This window comes from Protopterus annectens, chromosome 2.part1 (genome assembly GCF_019279795.1).
Source record: "Protopterus annectens isolate FY-2018-M chromosome 2.part1, PAN1.0, whole genome shotgun sequence".
In the NCBI taxonomy this organism is placed as follows: Eukaryota; Metazoa; Chordata; order Ceratodontiformes; family Protopteridae; genus Protopterus; species Protopterus annectens.
In genome coordinates this window covers 1,772,735,873-1,772,758,175 of record NC_056729.1, presented here as the reverse complement: position 1 = coordinate 1,772,758,175, position 22,303 = coordinate 1,772,735,873, and the positions used below count along the sequence as shown (strand labels likewise).

General features: G+C 41.0%; 1 protein-coding gene across 2 annotated transcripts in view; it reads left to right on the top strand.

Annotated features, from left to right (window-relative positions):
- The window catches only part of LOC122794633 (RAP1 GTPase activating protein), a 1,835,311-nt gene that overhangs the window by 1,778,345 nt on the left and 34,663 nt on the right, over window positions 1–22,303 (top strand). The gene's annotated exons all lie outside the window — the stretch shown is intronic.

Sequence of the window (22,303 nt, the reverse complement as noted above, 5' to 3'; positions counted from 1 at the left end):
TATATCTGAGTGTGCCTCTTGTTTATAGGATTTTCCCTTTTCTTTATAGGATTTCATCTAATATTCTCTCCAGACATTTTCTGCCTTTCAAATTCTTTTATCAGTTGTAAAGTATAAATCAATGTCATCAATATAACGCTCCTGAAGTTCTGTATTTTGTCTCTTCAGAAAATTGTGACACAATTTTAAATTTACTCAAAAATACTTGGCTAAATTATATTAGTTACAGATTACAAGATGAAATAATTTCTGAAATAGCTTCCAGTTAAATAACAATATCCTTTGTATTCTGAGCCTGGATACTGATACAGGAATATCTGACAGAGTTCACAGAAATTTAAACTGTGAGCTTTGGCCAGCTAAGACCTGCATGCAATCAACTGAACGCATAAGTGAAGTTAAGTAAATTTTTATCTGCACTTTTTTCAAATAATACACAATTGAAATGAATTTGTTTGTGTTGCATTGAGCAATATCTAGCTGGAAGTTGTGACTCTGTTTTTTCAGTTAAGGCTTGTTAAAAAACCTGCATAGCCAGTGATAAGTGGGGGTAGTTTACTTCATTGTTATTCAGTTTCTGTCTTATACAAGTGGTACAGTGAATTATTTTCTGTTTAAACTGTATGCTTTGGCCAGCTACGACCTGCATGCAATCAAATGAACGCATAAGTGAAGTTAAGTAAATTTTTAACTGCTCTTTTTTCAAATAATACACGATTTAAATTAATTTGTTTGTGTTGCATTGAGCAATATCTAGCTGGAAGTTGTGACTCTGTTTTTTCAGTAGGTCTCCACCCACCCTCCCTGTTTTTGTTTTGGTGTTAATCTTGGTGGCTTTGAAACTGCCCGCCCCTCTTGTAATTTTGAACTTGGATACTCCTCCTGGGCGCATCTCATTTGCTCACTCAAAAAAAAAAAAAAAAAAAAATGTATCTGCTTTTACTGTATTTGTGTTTCTTCCTACTTTATTTTGCTTTTGCGTCATAGGTTATAGGTTCATAGGTTCATAGGTTCATACTAGGCTATCTGCCCGAGGGCATTTACAAGCCTAGCCCATCGTTTTGTGGCTTACGCCACCCCTTTAGTATGGGGAACTATACCCATTATTTTGCTGTGCCTCTGTCGAGCAGTGACACTGAGGTAATCCCTGGGGTATATCTGCGATCTCCCATCCATTGGTCAAGATTTCTCTTGAACAAGGCCAGCGAGGTGCTCTGCCTCACATGTACCGGGATTTTGTTCCACAGCATAGGGAGTCTTTGGGTGATGAATCTATCCCTCCAGCACGTCCTATTAATAGCCGTGTCGAGGTTTAAGTCTCCGCCCTTGTGGCTCTGATGGATCTAGATTTTTGAGGTGAAGCATATTCATCAAATCTGGGTTTGACATGGCCTTGTATGTTAGGCAAAGGTCACCTCTGAGCAAGCGGTAAGCGACTGAATAGAGCTGGAGTTCTTTCAGTCGGGCAGCATAGGACAGATTTTTGAGACCCTTTATCCTTTTGGTGAGGAACTTTTGTGGCCTCTCCAGCTGCTGCAAGTGTCGGGTCAGATACATCCCGAATGGGGCATTGTACTCAATCATTGGTCTGATGAGTGATGAGTAAAGGGAGACTATGACCTCCCTTGATCTAGATGAGAATCCCTTCATGATAAGGTGGGCAATGTAGAAGGTCTTCCTAACCACTTTAGCTACATGGGTGTCGAATGACAGACTACTATCAACCTGGGTCCCCAGGTCCCTGATAACTTCTTCTATGCTCAGTGGATTGCCACATATTTGGTAGCTTGGGGTAACCTTGTTTTTCCCAAAGGGTATGACTATGCATTTTTTGGCATTTAACTTCAGGCTGTGGCTCTGGCACCAGTTATCCGTTTCTGTGAGACCCTTCTGAAGGATATCTGTGTCAGATGAGTTTTCTACTATGGCGCCCAGTTTGCAGTCATCTGCAAACTTTGTCAGCCATAACCCTCCTGTGTTTGCTTGTACTTCGGAATAGTAGATGCCAAACAAGAGTGGGCCCAGGACTGAGCCCTGTGGGACACCACTTGTGACAGGCTTTGAGTCTGACATGGCGCCAGCAACTCTGACCCTGTGGGTTCTGTCACTCAGCCAGTTTGCAACCCATCTTGTGATGTATGGGTTAACATTTAAGCTGATGAGTTTTTCAATGATACCCGAGTGGGGTATTGTATCGAAGGCCTTAGCTAGATCAAGGTAGGCTGTATGGACTGCCTTTCCCTCGTCAATGGCTTTGGTGACTGTTTCGAAGAAGTCAACCAAGTTTAAAAGGCATGATCTGCCTTTGACAAAGCCAAACTGGGTTGGATCCAAAGTCTGCAAATTCCCTATGTCTTTATTTATGAGGTCCATTATGATCCTCTCCATGGCTTTGCAGATAAGGCTTGTCAAGCTAATGGGCTGGTAATTTCCAGGGTCGGTGGAGGCACCGCCTTTGTGAAGTGGGACCACAGTTGCAGTGCGCCACTCCTGGGTACGTATCCAGAGGTAAGACTTTGATTAAACAGCTGTCCTAGCTGTGGGTTTAATTCCTCATTGAGTTCGTGGAGCACACAACCGGGGACACCATCAGGTCCCATGGATGCTGTGTTTTTTGCTTTGGAGAGAGCAGTTCTCACTTGGGCGCTGGAGATGTTTGGGGGGCTGCAATCGATTGGTATAGATATCTCTCCTTTTGGGGGGGGGGGGAGAAGTTTGCACTGAACCTGTCAGCCAGTATGTTGGCAATGTCTGTAGGATCAGTAATCTTCACATCATTTTGAACTAGTTCTGAGCATATCTGGGAGTTTCCTCCTACTTTTCTAACATAGCTAAAGAAGGCCTTATGATTGTCTTTTGAGTCTTTAGCTATTTTTCTCTCGAAATTTGCTTTGGATGATTTTATGAGAGCTCTTAGTTTTTTACTTATAGTGATCAAGGGTGTCTTACCTTTTAAGGATTTTGCTCTATCTTGTAGTAGCTTCCTCCTTTTATTGTAGAGTTTGTTTATGGCTGGGGTCCACCAGACTGGACGCTTGCCTTTGGTACTAAGAGTCTTTGTTTTGTTTGGGATTGCCTTATCCATGCAGTCCTGCAGGTGCTGGTAGAAGGTGTTTGTAAGTGATTCAGCGGCTTGAGTACTGTTTTCCGCTGGCTCGGGGGCCTTAAAGGAGACCACACTAGTCTTTAGAAGTGTGAAGTCGGCTTTTGAGAAGTTCTTTACTGTGGTCTTTTTTATTTCAGGTGGGGGTGGGATGAGGACCTCCAGCGAGATTAGTTTGTGATCTGATCTCACCAGTGAGGGGTATACTTCGGTGTTGAACATTGTGCTCCCATGTTCGTGATGATGAGATCAAGTATGTTATCTCCTCTTGTGGGGATGGTGACTAGTTGTTCCATGGCATTTGAGTTTATGAATTCCAGGAACTTTTGGGCTAGGGTGTTTGGGCTTGAGTAGTGTTCCCAGTCTATATTAGGGTAATTGAAGTCACCTAGTATGATGGTGTTTGGTGATACATTTATCCCCTCTAGTGTTTTCAGGAAGGCCATGTGAGGTTCCTGAGTTTGTGAGGGTGGCCTGTAACATGCTACAATTTGCAGAGCAGTCTTGCCTATGGTTAATTGCACCTGGATGGTCTCCGATGCATCATGCGTTGCCACCAGTCTTGAGGTGTGGGTGTCCTTGATGAATATGGATACCCCCCCCTCCTTTCTTGGTATTGTCCGGATTTTGGGGCCGGAACGCATGATATGAGGTAAAATCTGATAGCGCTGGGGTGCTCTCAGGAGCCTTGAACCAGGATTCTGTCATAGCACAGACATCGATGTTCTCCATACTGAGAAGGGCCTCGAGTGCGTGCATTTTGAGATTTAGACTTCTGGCATTGAGCAGCATTACCCTTAGTTTTTTTCCTTTTTTGTGTTCTAGGGTGGTAGGTTTAGAATTTGAGCCTTGCCTAAAAAAGGCACTATGGGGGTGGCAAGAGCCTTTGCCAATATCCGGAATCCCAGGGGTGACAGGTGCAAGCCGTCCCTTGCGAAGCAACGTGGCTTGTCCAGCATGTCATCCCAGGCAGACAGATACTGGATCCCCTTTGAATGACACCAGTGTTTAAGCCAATTGTTAAAGCTGATCATCTTATCTCTGTTATGTGGCATCACTCTTGGTGAAGGTAGGATACTGCTCAAGGTCAGGGTCATACCTGCCTGGGCTACATAATCAGAGAGCTCCTCAATGTCTCTTTTCATGTAGTCCAAGGAGGTACGTCTCAGGTCGTTTACACCAGCGTGGACAATGACTGAGTCATATTTGTACTTGCTGTTGAGAGACCTGAGTGCTTGCGTTATGTGGCGGATTCTAGCGCCCGACAGGCAGCTTACTGTGACCTTCTCCTTACTCAGTCTGGTGAGTGGGACGTCAGTGTGTCTGACTATGGAGTCACCAATGACTAGTGTGTCTGGCATTGTGTTTGGCCTTAAGGGCTGTGACTGTTTGACACTCTGACTGTGAGGTCTATGTGTTGCAGGTGTTGTGTTCTGAGGTGGTGGTTGTTTGGGTGTCTGCTTTGGTGGCCTCTGCTGTTTTGGTAGATTTTTGATCAGAGCCTCCGAGTATGTCTTTGTGTGTTTATGTGTATGATTTGAGGTTGTAATGGTGCTATGTGAGACTGGGTCTATAGTGTGTGTGGTAACCTTCTCCTCCTGACTGGTCTTGCCAGTCCTGTGTTGAGAGAGCTCAGCCTCCAGTTTGGCCGTATAGTTGCATCTCTCGCATGTATTTGTGTTTTGTGGGAGGAGGAGAGGGTTGTCTGTGTACATGAGGCAATTGTAACATTGCCTCAGTATTCAGGTTCACCAGCTGAGCAGGAGAGGATACTAGCAACTGATCCTCGACATGCTAGAAGGATAGACAAAAACTTTAAAAAGATTCAGGGGCGTGGGTGAGCGAGAAATGGGGGGTTACCTTTTTGGGGTACTATCTATGACAAGAGTGCCGTATCAAGGTAATAAGTACTGTAGGAGCAAGTGCTAGGTTTAACAGATAGAGAATAGTCTACTTGGAGTCAAGTGGAGATGATCTTTTTAGTTATAGGATACGCTGATTAGATCAGTAGTATAGTTCGAGGAAGGTAGTTTTAAGGGAAAATTTGAAGAGTGGACTTTAGGTAGCCCGAATAGTTTAAACCTGCTTAACCGGCGCTGCCCTAGTGTGCAATAGTGGCAGCTCCGCGCTAAATTGCGCTAACGCGCGTTTACCTCGTTTTATACCAGGGGGCTGGAAAAAGCTAGAAACTGGCCCAAAACGACCAATAAACTACTAGTTACTGGCTGAAACCTCACAAAACTGGACAAAAGGCAGCTCAATGCTTCCCACTCCCACTGGTAAGCAAGGTAACTTCCTCTCCCCCAAATAAGGCAAGGAAACAGTACACAGGAACTACAACCAAAGCCCAGGAATCAGCAACTCTGAAACTGGACTAAACTAGTAAAGCAGGAAAAACAAGAGATATTTTTTCTTTTTTTCTTTTTTTCACAAAACAGGCAGAAACAGGTACAGCAAACACTTATAAATGCTATGAATCAGCTACTACAGCTTACACAGAAGAATTTGCTACAAATACAGTCAAATAGTAACAAACAAGGATTCCAAGTGCAATATTAAGTTAAATGCAGTAAAAACAGCTTCAATGTAACAGAAAGGCAGGCAAAATACAGTCGCTAGGTTTTCAGATGTGGAAAGCAACAAAAAATATACCTAGTATCAAGAAAAGTCACTTATTCAGCTCTCTGCAGCCTGGATTACTCTGCTGGCCCACGTGGAGTCTGTGCTGAGTAGGTACAAGCTGAAAAACACGCGTTTACCGCGTTTTATACCAGGGGGCTGGAAAAAGCTAGAAACTGGCCCAAAACGACCAATAAACTACTAGTTACTGGCTGAAACCTCACAAAACTGGACAAAAGGCAGCTCAATGCTTCCCACTCCCACTGGTAAGCAAGGTAACTTCCTCTCACCCAAATAAGGCAAGGAAACAGTACACAGGAACTACAACCAAAGCCCAGGAATCAGCAACTCTGAAACTGGACTAAACTAGTAAAGCAGGAAAAACAAGAGATATTTTTTTTTTTCTTTTTCTTTTTTTTCACAAAACAGGCAGAAACAGGTACAGCAAACACTTATAAATGCTATGAATCAGCTACTACAGCTTACACAGAAGAATTTACTACAAATACAGTCAAATAGTAACAAACAAGGATTCCAAGTGCAATATTAAGTTAAATGCAGTAAAACAGCTTCAATGTAACAGAAAGGCAGGCGAAATACAGTCGCTAGGTATTCAGATGTGGAAAGCAACAAAAATTATACTTAGTATCAAGAAAAGTCGCTTATTCAGCTCTCTGCAGCCTGGATTACTCTGCTGGCCCACGTGGAGTCTGTGCTGAGTAGGTACAAGCTGAAAAGCAGCGTTTACCGCGTTTTATTCCAGGGCGCTGGAAAAAGCTAGAAACTGGCCCAAAACGACCAATAAACTACTAGTTACTGGCTGAAACCTCACAAAACTGGACAAAAGGCAGCTCAATGCTTCCCACTCCCACTGGTAAGCAAGGTAACTTCCTCCCCCCAAATAAGGCAAGGAAACAGTACACAGGAACTACAACCAAAGCCCAGGAATCAGCAACTCTGAAACTGGACTAAACTAGTAAAGCAGGAAAAACAAGAGATATTTTTTTTCTTTTTTTCTCTTTTTTTTCACAAAACAGGCAGAAACAGGTACAGCAAACACTTATAAATGCTATAAATCAGCTACTACAGCTTACACAGAAGAATTTGCTACAAATACAGTCAAATAGTAACAAACAAGGATTCCAAGTGCAATATTAAGTTAAATGCAGTAAAAACAGCTTCAATGTAACAGAAAGGCAGGCGAAATACAGTCGCTAGGTATTCAGATGTGGAAAGCAACAAAAATATACTTAGTATCAAGAAAAGTCACTTATTCAGCTCTCTGCAGGCTGGATTACTCTGCTGGCCCACGTGGAGTCTGTGCTGAGTAGGTACAAGCTGAAAAACGCGCGTTTAGCGCGTTTTATACCAGGGGGCTGGAAAAAGCTAGAAACTGGCCCAAAACGACCAATAAACTACTAGTTACTGGCTGAAACCTCACAAAACTGGACAAAAGGCAGCTCAATGCTTCCCACTCCCACTGGTAAGCAAGGTAACTTCCTCTCCCCCAAATAAGGCAAGGAAACAGTACACAGGAACTACAACCAAAGCTCAGGAATCAGCAACTCTGAAACTGGACTAAACTAGTAAAGCAGGAAAAACAAGAGATATTTTTTCTTTTTTTCTCTTTTTTTTTCACAAAACAGGCAGAAACAGGTACAGCAAACACTTATAAATGCTATGAATCAGCTACTACAGCTTACACAGAAGAATTTGCTACAAATACAGTCAAATAGTAACAAACAAGGATTCCAAGTGCAATATTAAGTTAAATGCAGTAAAAACAGCTTCAATGTAACAGAAAGGCAGGCGAAATACAGTCGCTAGGTATTCAGATGTGGAAAGCAACAAAAAATATACTTAGTATCAAGAAAGTCACTTATTCAGCTCTCTGCAGCCTGGATTACTCTGCTGGCCCACGTGGAGTCTGTGCTGAGTAGGTCATCTTAAAAGTATTCAATTGTATTTATTACTGCTTGGTGTAACTCATTCTAAGCCTTTTAGTTTAAGCACTTGGGCTTCAGACAAGTTGTTTTACATTAAGAAGGTTTGTGGTCTGCACTGTAGTGGCAGAACAGGTAGCTTACATCCTTCTAAGTTGGGAACTGCTGATTGAGGGCTCAGTGTCTATTATTCTAAAAGTGTATTAATTCTGGTTTAAGCACTTGGGCTTCAGGCCAGTTATTTTACATTAAAAGGGTCCGTGGTCTGCACTCTTGTGGGAGGAGAGGCTGGAATCTGCCCTACTGAGCTGGGAATTTCTGGTTAAAGGCTTATAGTGCCTGCATATTTGAACTGCTTCTTACTGAAAATGGTACATCTTGTTTGCTGTAGCATAGACTAGATCCAGGCCTGCTGAATCTAGCTTTGTTTGTATAACTTGAGCACTAATCCAGGCATTCTTTAAATTATTCAGTTGTATTTATTACTGCTTGGTAGTAACTTGATTAAAGTGTAGCTATCATTCTAAGTCTTTTGGATTAAGCACTTGGGCTTCAGACCAGTTGTTTTACATTAGGAAGGTTTGTGGCCTGCACTGTGGTGGCAGGATAGGTAGCTTACATACTTGTAAGTTGGGAACTGCTGATTGAGGGCTCAGTGTCTGTTATTCTAAAAGTGTATTAGTTCTGGTTTAAGCACTTGGGCTTCAGGTCAGTTATTTTACATTAAGAAGGTTCGTGGTCTGCACTCTTGTGGGAGGAAAGACTGGACTCTGCCCTTCTGAGCTGGGAATTTCTGGTTAAAGGCTTATAGTGCCTGCATATTTGAACTGTTTCTTACTGAAATTGGTACACCTTGTTTGCTGTAGCATAGACTAGATCCGGGCCTGCTTAATCTAGCTTTGTTTGTATGCTTGTTGTTGTTTGCTTGTTATTTCCCTGAAACGCTAATTCCACCTAAAACGCGGCTTTTCAGCGCTTCTGTGGATCCCTAGTGATATCTGCATTGCTTACTGTACTTATTTCCTTGTTTCACTTGAAAGAAAGTAACTGTTTGTCATTTTTGCATTTAAGTTACCTGTAACACATTGCATTTAAGTTACCTGGCACTTGCTCACTAAAGCAATTATACAAGTCAGCACTAAAAAAATAAAAGCACTACACCCTCACAAACTCCCCTTGAGTACCTTGTTCCCCACTGGCCCTTTTTTTCAATTATAAAGGAATTCCCAATACTATTCTAGCATGTCCAAAGGTAAGTTGTCAATCTCCTCTCCGGTCCAGCTGGTGAACCTGGGAATCTTGAGGCAATGTTACAACTGCCTCATGTACACAGACAACCCTCTACTCCTCCCAACAAATTCCAACACATGTGAGAGATGCAACCATATAGCCAAACTGGAGGCTAAGCTCTCTCAACTCAGTACTGGCATAAACAGTCAGGAGGAGAAGGAAACCACACTCACTACAATTCCAGTCTCACATAGCCCTACCACGACAGCAAACCGAACACATAAACACACAAAAACATACTCGGAGGCTCTAAATAAAAATCTGCCTAAGCAGCAGAGACCTCCAAATCAGACACCCAAGCAACCGCTACCCCAAAACAAAACACGTGCAACACATAGCCCACAAAGCCAGTGTGCCGAACAGTCACAGCCCTTAAGGCTAAACAACACACCCGATACACTTGTAATAGGTGACTCTATCGTCAGGCACACTGACGTCCCGCTCACCAGGCTGAACAAGGAGAAGGTCACGGTGAGCTGCCTGTTAGGCGCTAGGATCCGCCACATAACACAAGCACTCAGGTCACTCCAAGGCAAGTACAAATATGACTCAGTCATTGTCCATGCTGGTGTGAATGACCTGAGACGTACCTCCCTGGACTACATGAAAAGAGACATAGAGGAGCTCTCTGAGCATGTAGCCCAGGCCGGTATGACCCTGACCTTGAATAGCATCTTACCCTCACTAAGAATGATGCCACAATATGAAGACAAGATGATCAGTTTCAACAATTGGCTTAAGTATTGGTGTCATTCAAAGGGGATCCAATGCCTGTCAGCCTGGGATGACATGTTCGACAAGCCACGATGCTTCGCTAGGGACGGCTTGCACCTGTCACCCCTGGGCTTTCGGATATTGGCAAAGGCTCTTGCTACCCCCATAGTGCCTTTTTTAGGCAAGGCTCAAAAGACAAACCCACCTCCATAGGTATCACAAGGGATAAGAAACTAAGAGTAATGCTACTCAATGCCAGAAGTCTAAACATCAAGATGCACACACTTGAAACTCTCCTTAGCATTGAGAACATCGATATCTGTGCAGTAACAGAAACCTGGTTCAAGGCTCCTGAGAGCACCCCAGCACTGCCAGGTTATACCTCATACCATGCTTTTCGGCCTCAAAACTTGGACCAAACCACAAAAGGAGGGGGAGTATCAATATTCGTCAAAGATACCCACACCTCCAGGTTGATGGCACAGCACGAAGCATCAGAGACTATCCATGTGCAACTAACAGTGGGTAAAACTGCCTTCCAGTTTATAGCCTGCTACAGACCACCCTCCCAAACCCAGGAACCCCACTCGGCCTTCCTGAGAACACTGGAAAATATGAAGGTCTCTCCAAACACCATTATATTGTGCGACTTCAACTACCCAAACATAGACTGGGAGCATTACTCTAGCTCCAACACCCTAGCCCAAAGGTTCCTAGAATTTATAAACTCAAATGCTATGGAACAACTTGTTACCACTCCCACAAGAGGGGAAAACATACTGGACCTGATAATCACCAACATGGGGACTCTATGCTCCAGACCAGAAGTGTATCCCTCACTGGTAAGATCAGACTATAAACTAATCTCTCTGGATATTCACATCCCGACCCCACCCCCCTGCCCAGAAAACCACAGTGAAAAACTTCTATAAAGCAAATTTCACACTCCTCAAAACCGAGGTGGAATTCTTCAAAGCCCCCGGGCCTGTGGAAAATACGGCCCAGACCGCAGAATCCTTTATAAACGCATTCTATGAACACCTTCAGGAATGCATGGATCATGCAATCCCAAATAAAACCAAGACCCAATCCTCCAAAGGCAGACGTCCTGTCTGGTGGACCCCAGCATAAACAAACTATACAATAGAAGGAGGAAGCTACTACATGATAGAGCAAAATCACAAAAAGGGAAGGCATCTCTGATCATTATTAGCAAAAAACTATGGGCACTCATAAAATCGTCTAAGGCCAGCCTAGAGAGAAATATTGCACAGGACACTAAGGATAATCACAAGGCTTTCTTTAGTTATGTTAGGAACCTGGATGGGAATTCCCAGATATGCTCAGAATTAGTCCAAAATGACAAAAAATACACCGAACCCGCAGACATTGCCAACATCCTAGCTTACAGGTTCAGCACAAACTCCCCCCCCCCCCACCAAAAGGGCAAATATCTATCCCAGCAGAGTGCTGCCCCCCTGACATCTCAGATGCTCAGGTAAGAGCCGCCCTCTCCAAAGAAAAAAAACACAGCATCAATGGGACCAGACGGTGTCCCGGGCTGCGTCCTACATGAACTCCAAGAAGAGCTAAACCCAAACATATAACTACTGTTCAATCTCAGCCTTACTACAGGATATGTTCCCAAAGAGTGGCGTACAGCAACAGTGGACCTTCTCCACAAAGGTGGTGCCTCAACGGATCCTGGAAACTATCGCCCCATAAGCCTGACTAGCTTGGTCTGCAAAGCTATGGAAAGGATCATCATGGACCTCATAAATAAAGATATTGGGGAGCTACAGACACTGGATCCTACCCAGTTCGGCTTTGTTAAGGGCAGATGCTGCCTCTTAAACCTGGTCGATTTCTTTGAAACAGTCACCAAGGCCATTAACGAGGGGAAGGTGGTCCACACAGCCTACCTGGACCTCGCAAAGGCCTTCGATACAATACCCCACTCGGGCATTATAGATAAGCTCACCAGCTTAAATATAAACCCCTATGTCACTAGATGGGTTGCAAACTGGCTCAAGGACAGAACCCGCATGGTTAGAATTGCTGGAGCCATGTCAGACTCCAAACCAGTTACAAGTGGCGTCCCACAAGGCTCAGTCCTGGGACCTCTCTTGTTCGGTATATATTTCTCGGAGGTACAGGCAAACATGGAAGAACTGTGGCTGACCAAGTTCGCAGATGACTGCAAACTGGGCGCCATAATCGACTCTCCAGCAGACACAAGCATCCTCCAAAAGGGCCTCATAGAAACAGACAACTGGTGCCAGAGCTATGGCCTCAAGCTAAACGCCAAAAAGCGCATAGTCATCCCCTTTGGCAAAAACAAAGTGCCCACAAATTACCATATAGGTGGTAATCCATTAAGTACGGAAGAAGTAATTAGGGACCTGGGGACCCAAGTTGATAGCAATCTCTCATTTGACAACCACCTGGCCAAAGTGGTTAGAAAACATTTTATATAACCCACCTAATCATGAAGGGATTCACATCTAGATCAGGGGAGGTCATCGTGCCTCTTTACTCATCCCTCATCAGGCCCATAATTGAGTACAATGCCCCTTTTGGGATGTACCTTACCAGACACCTGCAGCAACTGGAAAGACCCCAAAAGTACCTCACCAAGAGGATCAAAGGGCTCAAACAGATGCCATATGCTAACCGGTTAAAGAAACTCCAGCTCTACTCAGTGGCATACCGCCTGCTCAGAGGCGATCTGTGCCTGATGTATAAAGCCATGTCCAACCCAGAATTAATGGACATGCTGCACCTCAGAAAATCCAAATCCCATCGAGCTACGGGCTCGAGAGACTTAAACCTCAGCAGTGAAATAAATAGGACATACTGGAGGGACAGATTCATAACCCAGAGGCTCCCTTCACTCTGGAATAAAATCCCATTCCAGGTTAGGCAGAGTCCTTCATTGACTCTCTTCAAGAGGAATCTTGATGAGTGGATGGGAGATCGTAGGTTTACCCCAGGTATCACTTCTGTGTCACTGTTAGAGACACAGTATACTAACCTCAAAAAAGGGCATAGCAAAATTAATTTAAAATGGGTGGCGAATGCCAAACACACTCTGGCTAGGCTTATAAATGCCCTAGGGCAGATAGCCTAGTGTGAACCTATGAACCTATATGAGAGAATGCTGACTGCAGCTGACACCAAGGAACTGAAAACAGGTGTTTTTTTCCATTTTTATAAGAAGAAATACAATATTAAATAAACAAAGAACCTTAAGCCAATATGTGCAATTAATGTACTGAAATTGGAAATTATAGGTAAAATGATTAGGAAGATGGATTCTGGAAGTATTTTTTTAATCCAGACATGTCTTATCAAATGATGAAATATCATGGAGCCTGTGTATATTTTAAGAATTCAAAGAAAGTAAATTGGGTTAAAGTAGAGGGTATGCCATTCATCTAGATCAAGAGAATGTTTTAATAAACTTCTACATTAAATATTCTGGAATAAGTCAAAACGTTTAGATTTAAGTGGTATTTATTTATTTATTGATACATTTTATTTTGTTTACCAATGCAGGATGCGGATTAGAAATGGCCACCTGTGGGCTCAGCCTGGAAACAGTGTTACTGTATGCTTTTGTGGGGGCATAAGAGACAGCAATAGGCAGATGTAGGATGCAGGGAAGGGTGAGGGGGTGTCAATGAAAAACTGGAAAATCCACGTGTAGAGTTTACAAGAATTTACTCACTTTTTTTTTTTAAATCTGGAGCACTGTTTCTGAAAATCTCTGTGTATGAGTGACACATTTTATTGTTAAACCAGAAATAGATGAAGGGATGCACTAATAGAAATGTGCAATGATGCCAGCTTCATCTTTGTGGTCCTTCCTGGTTGCATCCTGTATTTTCCATTCTTTACATGGTGAAGAGCTAATTAAGGCACACAGAATTGTTTTATGAAATTTTACAAGGATGGAAGAAGAAATTAATCTCATTCTGAAGAAAATGGACAGTTTCTAGTTTGACATGTGCCATGCAGTATGAGACTGCCACAAATAATACAGAAATAAGCAATTAAAATTGTAAGTAATTTCTGATAGACCTACCTATGATCTAGAAACAAGAATAAAGTGTTAGGAGGATGTAAGTTGTGATGCACAGCAAATACATTATTAAATTGACAGGAATACCTTGAAAACCGCACTTGCAGGGAAAACTTACAGACTGTGGGCTTTAAGAAGGGAGTGACTGTAGGGAGTCCTGTGTGGTTTGTGCAAGATTGTCTAAGGTTTCTTGTAAAATATTCTGTCTTTGTACTACAAAGTGAAAACGGTTGACATAATAGAGGAGATGGATACTGTTTGTGGAAAACCATCTCACCTTTCTGTTAAACCCCATAGTTGATCAGGGAGACATGCTGCTATGCAAGAAAGGCTTATTCTTAACTGGATGCAGAAGAGTTTTCTGTCACTGTATATCAATAGCATGTTTTCAAATACCAAGATGATGAGTAGATGCCATTCCTGCGTCAGTGCATGATTAGAGTTCATGAGATTAGTATTGTTTCATTCTTTGATGTTAGCCAAAAGTGTTCTTTACAGCACCCGCAACATGTCCAGAATTGACTCCTTCTGTAATTCGTACACCGTTACGTGTATTGGTAGCACATGTAAGTACAACTATAAATTCTTTTTATTAGTCTTGTTGTTTCTGCTGCTATTGGAAGTGTCTGGATATCTTTCTTCCACATTGCTTTGATTTCTGCCTGCAAATCCTGGAAATTTATGGGTTTGTGTCTCTCTATACATAAGGGTGTAGCAATTTTAATGATCAGTGCTACCTTTGCCTTCTTTTTATGGACTGCTATATGCATTTCTTGCATGTATGTTTTGGGTGGCACAGCGGTGCAGCAGTTAATGTTGTCCCCTCACAGCAAGAGGTTCTGCAGTTTGATTCTTGGCCATAGTTCCTTCTTTGTGGAATTTGCATGTCTTTCTCTGAAGATAGGCTCTGTCCTAGTAGGACGCTCCCGGTCAACAAATGTTAAATAAATAAATAAAATAAATAAAACTGTTGGTAAGGGGTAATCCCATGTGATAACAACTTCATCATTCTCTATAATGCTTTGTGGCTCATGTTTCCAATGATTATTAGCTACTTCAGTATGGTAATGTTTGCTCAATCCACAGTGCAACAATGTTAGGATCATGGCAGGTTTCTAGGCCAATGGGCATGGGGCCCTTACAAGCCTAGCCAAGAGTTTATCCCAAAAATAAACCTCAGTCAGCACTTGTCACCCCTGAAATGAGGGACAAAGGTGAAACACCTGGGACAAATTTGTGGTTTCCCATCCACTCATTGTCAAATTATTATCTCTTTTAGTATACAGGCCCTCTGCCATTAGTGTATCACACCCAGCAACAAGTTGTTTCCACTTCGGTTTTACAGAACCTGCATTTGTCTGTTTCTTCCAAATGTTCAATGGACTTTGTAAATCAATGTGTTCATAGACACATGGAAGGCACAGTGGTGCACAGTAGCATTGTTGCCTAACAGCAAAAGGTTCTCCGGTTCAATTCTCAGCTGGTGTAACTTGTGTGCAGAGTCTACATGTCTTCCCTGCATTCCTGTGGGTTTCCTCTGGGTGCTCTAGTTTCCTCCCATGTTACAAAGACATGTTTCTCCCCAGGCCTCCACTGAAAATTGGCTTTGTTCCAAGTCGGACTTTCCCAGTTAACAAAATGTTAAATAAAATAAACAGACCACTATCCTGGGCTGCCAATATTAAATTTTCATCTTTTGCTTTAATTTATCTCTTCTTAAGCATTCCTTCATCAGATTCTAATCAACATACGATCCTTCTCCTTATAATCTTTCTTTTGTTTTTTGCCACATTTAGGTGCTGCAGTTGCCAGACTGTGTGATTCTGAGCAAGTGACTTAACCAGACACTTTTCCTGCGCCGAGTTTGAAGATTGTCCATGGAGAACAGTTAATTATTATTATTATAATAATAATTTGTTCTCGTTATGTTCTAAAACTTTTACTATGTATGGATCTGGTGATGTCAGCAGATATGCATGCTGTCCTCTAATTGTAGATATACATGTAATCACTTTAATGAGGGCCATACCTCTTTCAGAATGAGGAATATATGATCTTGGTACACACTGATTTTTATATATCATTCAATAAGTGTGAAACATTGTTTTATTTTCCTGTCCAACTGCTGTATTACCTGTTGGGGTCAGTCAGTCATCCCAAAACTTTAAGTTAGAACAGGAAGAGCAAATCGGTTTATAGTTTGGACTTTGTTCCTAGATGTCAGGGCTGCTTTCATTATTAATTTTAATCTTGTAAAATATTCCTTACTGAGATTTGTTTGTATTTGTTCATGTTTTATTGGTGATCCTTCATCAATTACCAGATATTTATACACTCCCTCTTGCTCAAGTTCTTTTATATCACATTTCTGTCCCAAACTGATGTTTTCTTGGTGCTGCAGGTTTCCTGCTTTAAAGGTTGCTTTTGCACATTTATCAAGACCAAATGACATTCTTATATCATCTGAAAACATTTCTTTCACTTGCAGTTGTGCTTTCAGTTCCTCATCTGATGAGCTGTACAGTTTTAAATCATCCAAAAAAGATGAGGCGTCTTTACACTTTGTTGTTTTCTGAAATCCAGATTGTAGCCATGACTGAATTTATTAAGCAGACAGCATAATGGGTTAAGGGCAAGACAAAACAGCAGTGGTGATAGAGTCATCCTGGAATATTCTACTTTGAACTTTTATTCCTGGGGTAATAATTTGTCTTTTCTCCTTTACCATGGCTTAGCTGCAAAGTGTTTTGCCATTGTTTCATGGTCGTAGTGTATATGATCAGTGCAGGTATGTATCTTATACATCTGTAAGCACTCCTTTATCCAGGAATGTAGAATGCATTCAGATGCTTTTTTGTAAATTATCCATGCCATACTTAAATTCTTCCCCTTTTACAATTCTCCAGTATGACTTTTTTTAACAACAAATTATCCTTTGTTCCATAGAAGTGTCTCTTTTTACCCGTTTGTCCTATTGCCATGATTGAGTTTTCTTCTAAATGACTATAAACTCTGTCAGCATCACTTCCAGTATACAATTTATACATCTTCGGAAGGCAAGATCTTGGTGTGCAGTGTTTAGGATAGCTTACAGCTTCACTTTTAAGGAGGAGCATCATTTTACCTCTTGTTAACCAGGTTGGTGTCTGTTCAGGATGTCATATAGGTAGTTCTTACTCAAGACTAAATCTTTGTGTAAAGATTTTAATACCTTTGGCCAGAAGTTTGTTACTGTATCTGGGCATGGAGTTTTAAGTTAGAAGTTTTTCTTAATTCTCTTTCAAATTTTCTGGCCATTATTTAAACCCATTTCATATCCTGTGCATTTAATTATTATTTATTTATTTATTTATTTGCAGTTTGATTACCAGGGAAGTCCACTGGGCCGAATTGACCCATTTTCAGTGGAGGCCCGGGGAGAAAAGCTCCAAGATGCATTATACAATTTAGATGCAACTGATAGTTAATATTAAAGATAATATTATGTAGAATAGTTACTCATAAATGCATTCAATATCATGCATAGTTAACAAATTCATTAAGCTTGCAGGTAGGGATCATACAGTTTAATTTGAGGAAAACAGATATGTGTTAGGTGTGGAAACAGTTTACATACAAACCTTTTAAGAAAATATAAATACGCTTTACATGCACACATCAACAATAGAATGCTATTTACAATATTTACAAGGTTGGGCTGTGTGAGGGTAGCTGTAGGAGTTGTTGTGAGCTTAGAGAGAAGTTATAGAAATTGTTGAGAGCTTAGATAGGCTCATAGGAATATTAACTATGAGAGTTGTAGAGCTTGGGAACCAGAGCGAGTACCCCCTTGGATTAGGTTGGGTGAAGGCAGGTACATTTCATTTAGTGGACAGGTGTTTGAATAGTTGGGTTTTGAAGTTTTCTGAGTTTGGTATGGTTCTTAGCGTGGAGGGAAGGGAATTCCATTTTTTGCCTAGTGAGAAAGATAGCTGAACAGTTTTCAAAACAGTTTTCAGAACAATATAAAAGCCATGTGGTGTCCTTATAGAGACAAACAGAAATGAAAAATAGATGCTAAGCCAGTAATTAAGCTAAAGGCTCTAGTAGGACTATTGATCCACCTTAAAAGAGAAATAAAGGCCTTCAATGATATACGTTCATTGGCGTCCTTTTAACAGGACATCTGGAGAGCAGACTAGGCCAGCAGAGTGCAGCAGTCAAGCCCTGTATACTCAGACTAAAGTAATGCAGCTGGCGACAACATAAAAGGAGACCCAACTAAAGTAACGCAGCTGGCGACAACATAAAAGGAGACCCACTCGTCCCAAAAAGCAGCTTACAGCTGCTAATCCGGTAATTAACCTAAGCAAAGGGCAAATGATGCAGTACAAAGCAAGCAGTCAAACAGTACAGTATATAGGGCAAAACGGTCCCCAAAACCTTGTAGAAGTTGTGCAGAGACCGTATATTTACAAATGGAAAGAAAAATGGCTGCTAGATCTGATTTTAAGCGGAAGGCTTGAAGGGGGATTGTTATTCCACCTTAAGAGGCTATCCGGCATTCAGCAATGCACTTTGGTTGGCGTCCTTTTAACATGACATCATTACACCAGGTTTCTGGTCGTGACAAGCCAGCAGTGTTCAGTCAAGCCCCTTGTACCATTACTAAATGAATGCAGCATTAGTCAGTGTAGAAAAGAGCTCCACTCATCCCAAAAGCAGCTTGCAGAAGTGAAAAACACATGTAGGCCACAGATAAATTAAGCCGTCAGCACGAGGCCAACAATAACCATACAACACAGTTACAAACATTGCATTGGAGTGATAGCCATCAGCACAAGGCCATCTATAACCCTAAAACACAGTTACAAGTAAAAATGTGGAGTTTCGCACAATAGTTGCTTAGAGGCTTGCAAATGATAGACAGATATGCTGAAAAGACCTACCGGGAGGCAAAAACAAGCAGCCTAAACTACAGGACCAGCACAGAGGAGCTGTGGATGTTCAAGACAGGATTTAAAAATGGCACCACAGTCCATGGGAGATACAGGTAAACTCCAGGAGGAAACTAGCTACGGTGGAGGGGATAGGTGGAGGGCAGGTGATTGTACTAGAGGGATAGAAGGTAGGAGGTACTAAAGAGCTTGAAAGATGGTAGGGGAAAAAAAGTTCCAGGAGGGGGGAGGGCTTAATAGAGGTGAGTATGGCAGAAAAAGTATCAGCAAAGAGCAGTTTAAAGGCTGTAGTTGGAAGGTATGAGCTAAATATTTCCAGCCAGAAAATGAAGGCTGCCTTTACAGAGGGTGGTTTAGCAGGTGGGAGAGAAGATATTTACAGTCTGAGGATATTAACTCACAACCGTTTGTGAAAAAATAAAACTTGTTGGGATTATAAAGGATATCTAGGATTTATATTGGTAGATGCTGCCACCTAATGGTAGAAGGAGATGGCAAACAGCAGGGATAGTTGGAGCAGTCTTAGGTTTAAATATATTCTAGGATAGTGATAACAGGAGGGGAAGAGAGCAAACGGTCTGCGGTAGGCTGCTAGAACATGCACACGGGAGGGCATACTAACTCTATAGATAGTACATCAAGTCTACATTTAATTAGTGTTAAGGAACATACATTTACACAATCTTGTTAGGGAATCTTCTCAGTAGTATTTTTCTAAGTACCAGGCAAGCTGGCCAATTCAGGGTGTCTTCAGGTGATGGCTGGAGGTATTCCTTTTGCATTTAAAGCAGGGAAGGAGCACCCAGGATGGATTACGGGAGGCAAAAACAAGCAGCCTAAACCGCAGGACCAGCACAGAGGAGCTGTGGATGCTCAGGACAGGATTTTTTAAATTTGAACTTCTTACCTTTTTTTTTTTTTTTTTTACTTTTTCTATCCATTCCAGCACCTTTGTTAGTTTTTTTTTTTGTGGTGGTGGTATTTATTCCTTTTGCTTTGTTTCCTAATTCTTTGTGAAACTTTTTTTTGGTTCATCAATGAATTGCTTATTTTTTTACTGTCCCTTTGTATTTATCAGCATATCTTCTAAGTTTTTCTGCCTGTGCTGATGTCTTTAGTTTATTATTTGGGTATCCTGGCTATATGAAATCTCCACTATGAAGGAACCATCGTGTACTTGAAATATCCAGCAACATTAAAAGCTTAGTGGCAGGGCAAACTGTTTTGGTGTAGACTGTTTATCTTTCAGAAGATGTAGTGTAAACCTACATATATGTGTGCAACAGAGAACTGCTTGTTGGGTTACTGAAAGTGACATATAGACATTTATTAATTTATTGATATTTATTTAGTAGGAAAGTCCGACTGGGTAAAAGCCCAAATGCTTCGTATGTATGTACAGTACCCAGGGAAACGGGAAAACCAAATGAGCCAAGTGCTTCATATGTATATACAATACCCAGGGAAATGGGAATTGGGAAAACCAAGAGGGCCAAGTGCTTCATATGTATATACAGTACCTAGGGAAACAGGAAAACCAGGCTGGCCAAGTGCTTTGTATGTATATACAGTACCCATGGAAATGGGAAATCCAGGCTGGCCAAGTGCTTCATATGTATACACAGTACCCAGGGAAATGGGAAAAACAGATGGGCCAAGTGATTCATATGTATATACAGTACCCAGATAAATGGGAAAACCAGGTGGGTCAAGTGCATCATATGGGTTGCCCAATCTTTGTTTCTGAGAAAGCTTAAAAATTGGCAGCTTTATCTAAGTCTATATTTATATGTATGTATGTATGTATGTATGTATATATATATATATATATATATATATATATATATATATATATATATATATATATATATATATATATATATATATATATATATGTGTGTGTGTGTGTTTTAGTGGTGAACAACCATAAGATACAGACTCATAACTGCTGTTATTATTGTAAAATCTTAGAAATCATTAAAATTAGCAAAGGTAAAAAAACCTTGTATGTACGTCATAATGTTGTAGACTTCCTCATTAAAACTAATGTGATCGAGATTGATGTATCAGATGAGTTTCTAACAACAAAATGTATTACTTTTGGGTAAAGCCCCCCCCCCCCCCCACATTTAAGAGACTATACCCTTTGCACCATTATAAATATATCTGTGGTCAGTAAACCTTAGGGATAGGTTATATCGCTTCACTAAAGCCTGTTAAATATAACAGTATCAGAAAGAGCTTGACTGAGATAGCTGTTGAAGAACCAAATAATTGACAAACTCTTCCAAACTGTGAAATATATTTATTTCTTAGCAGTGTACATGAATGAATCTAAGAACCTTGTTAATTTACAGCTTGCACCAGAAGAATTGTAAACCCAGGTAATCAAAAACATGCAAAGAGGAATAAAGGCAGAAAATAGCAGTGTGAGAAAATGTAGTAACTACAAAAGTGCTAGGTTCTTCGTCAGTATGATATGTAAGCAATCCCTGATGTACAAGTGTTTTATTCCATATGAAAGAAAGACAGAAAATAAGTTATTAACACTTACTGTTATATGCTTTGGCTTGCACTTTGTACATGTATGCTGTATTCTGTATCTGTGGTTGTGGGGATGATTTTTGTTAGTTTTTTTTTCTTATTCTGCTTTTAAAGTTTCACTGGGTCCTGCAAACTTGCTGGCATATTTAAGAAACCTTTCCCAGACTCATAATGTGGCATTTTATATGTGCCTATTTCATATGTATCTATGAGTATATGCTTATGTTTTATGTATATGATTGCACTGTATTTTATGCATTTCTTGGCTTGTATCATTTTTTCTTACTTTTTTTTCTTCTCCCTGTGATGATAGGTGAAGGCTAGTGAAGATAAGTGAAGGCTGCCAGCCTAGCCAGATAGAATTTAAATTCTGTCATTTGTAAATATTAATGTAAGCCACAGGCTTGTTGTCTTAAATGGAAAAAATAATGTTACACGTGGAACTGAAAAAATGTAACAACAGTGCACTCTGCTGTAAGGAAGCTAAGTCAAGCATTTTATGACTGTCTTTGATCTTTAAAGTTGGCTCCGGACAGTCTAGATGAAGAAATTTGTGCTACTGTTGTAAGGCCAGAGTTAATGGCCAGAATTTGCATAAATGTCCTTTATTGCTCTGTTTTCTGCCCAGAGGTGAAGAATGTAAATGTAGTTTCTGTTAGTCTGAGAACCCAGGGAAATGTGAAGAATGATGTAATATGAACGAGGAATGTGATTTTAAAAACAGAGAGAATCAGAGAGCATTAAGCATTTTTGTCTTGACCATCCAACTCATCAGCACTCTGCCTTTGCTCTATATGTAAGTTTATCTTAGATTTGTGCTTTCTCTTAGAAATAGCTAGAAACTAGGAAGATTAGACTAAGTGTTTTTCTGTGATCTCAGAAGTGTACTACTGAATTATTTTAAGTATTTCTCTGTGCTATCTAAACTCTTGACTAGCACTGTGTAGCAAAAAGTATTGTCTTATGTTTTTATTATTTATTATTAAATATTCTAAAACCTTTCAACTGTGGCTGTTTTGTGTAGAGATAAGTTAAGTTCTAAGAGTACATTGCATGTATATAGTGATCC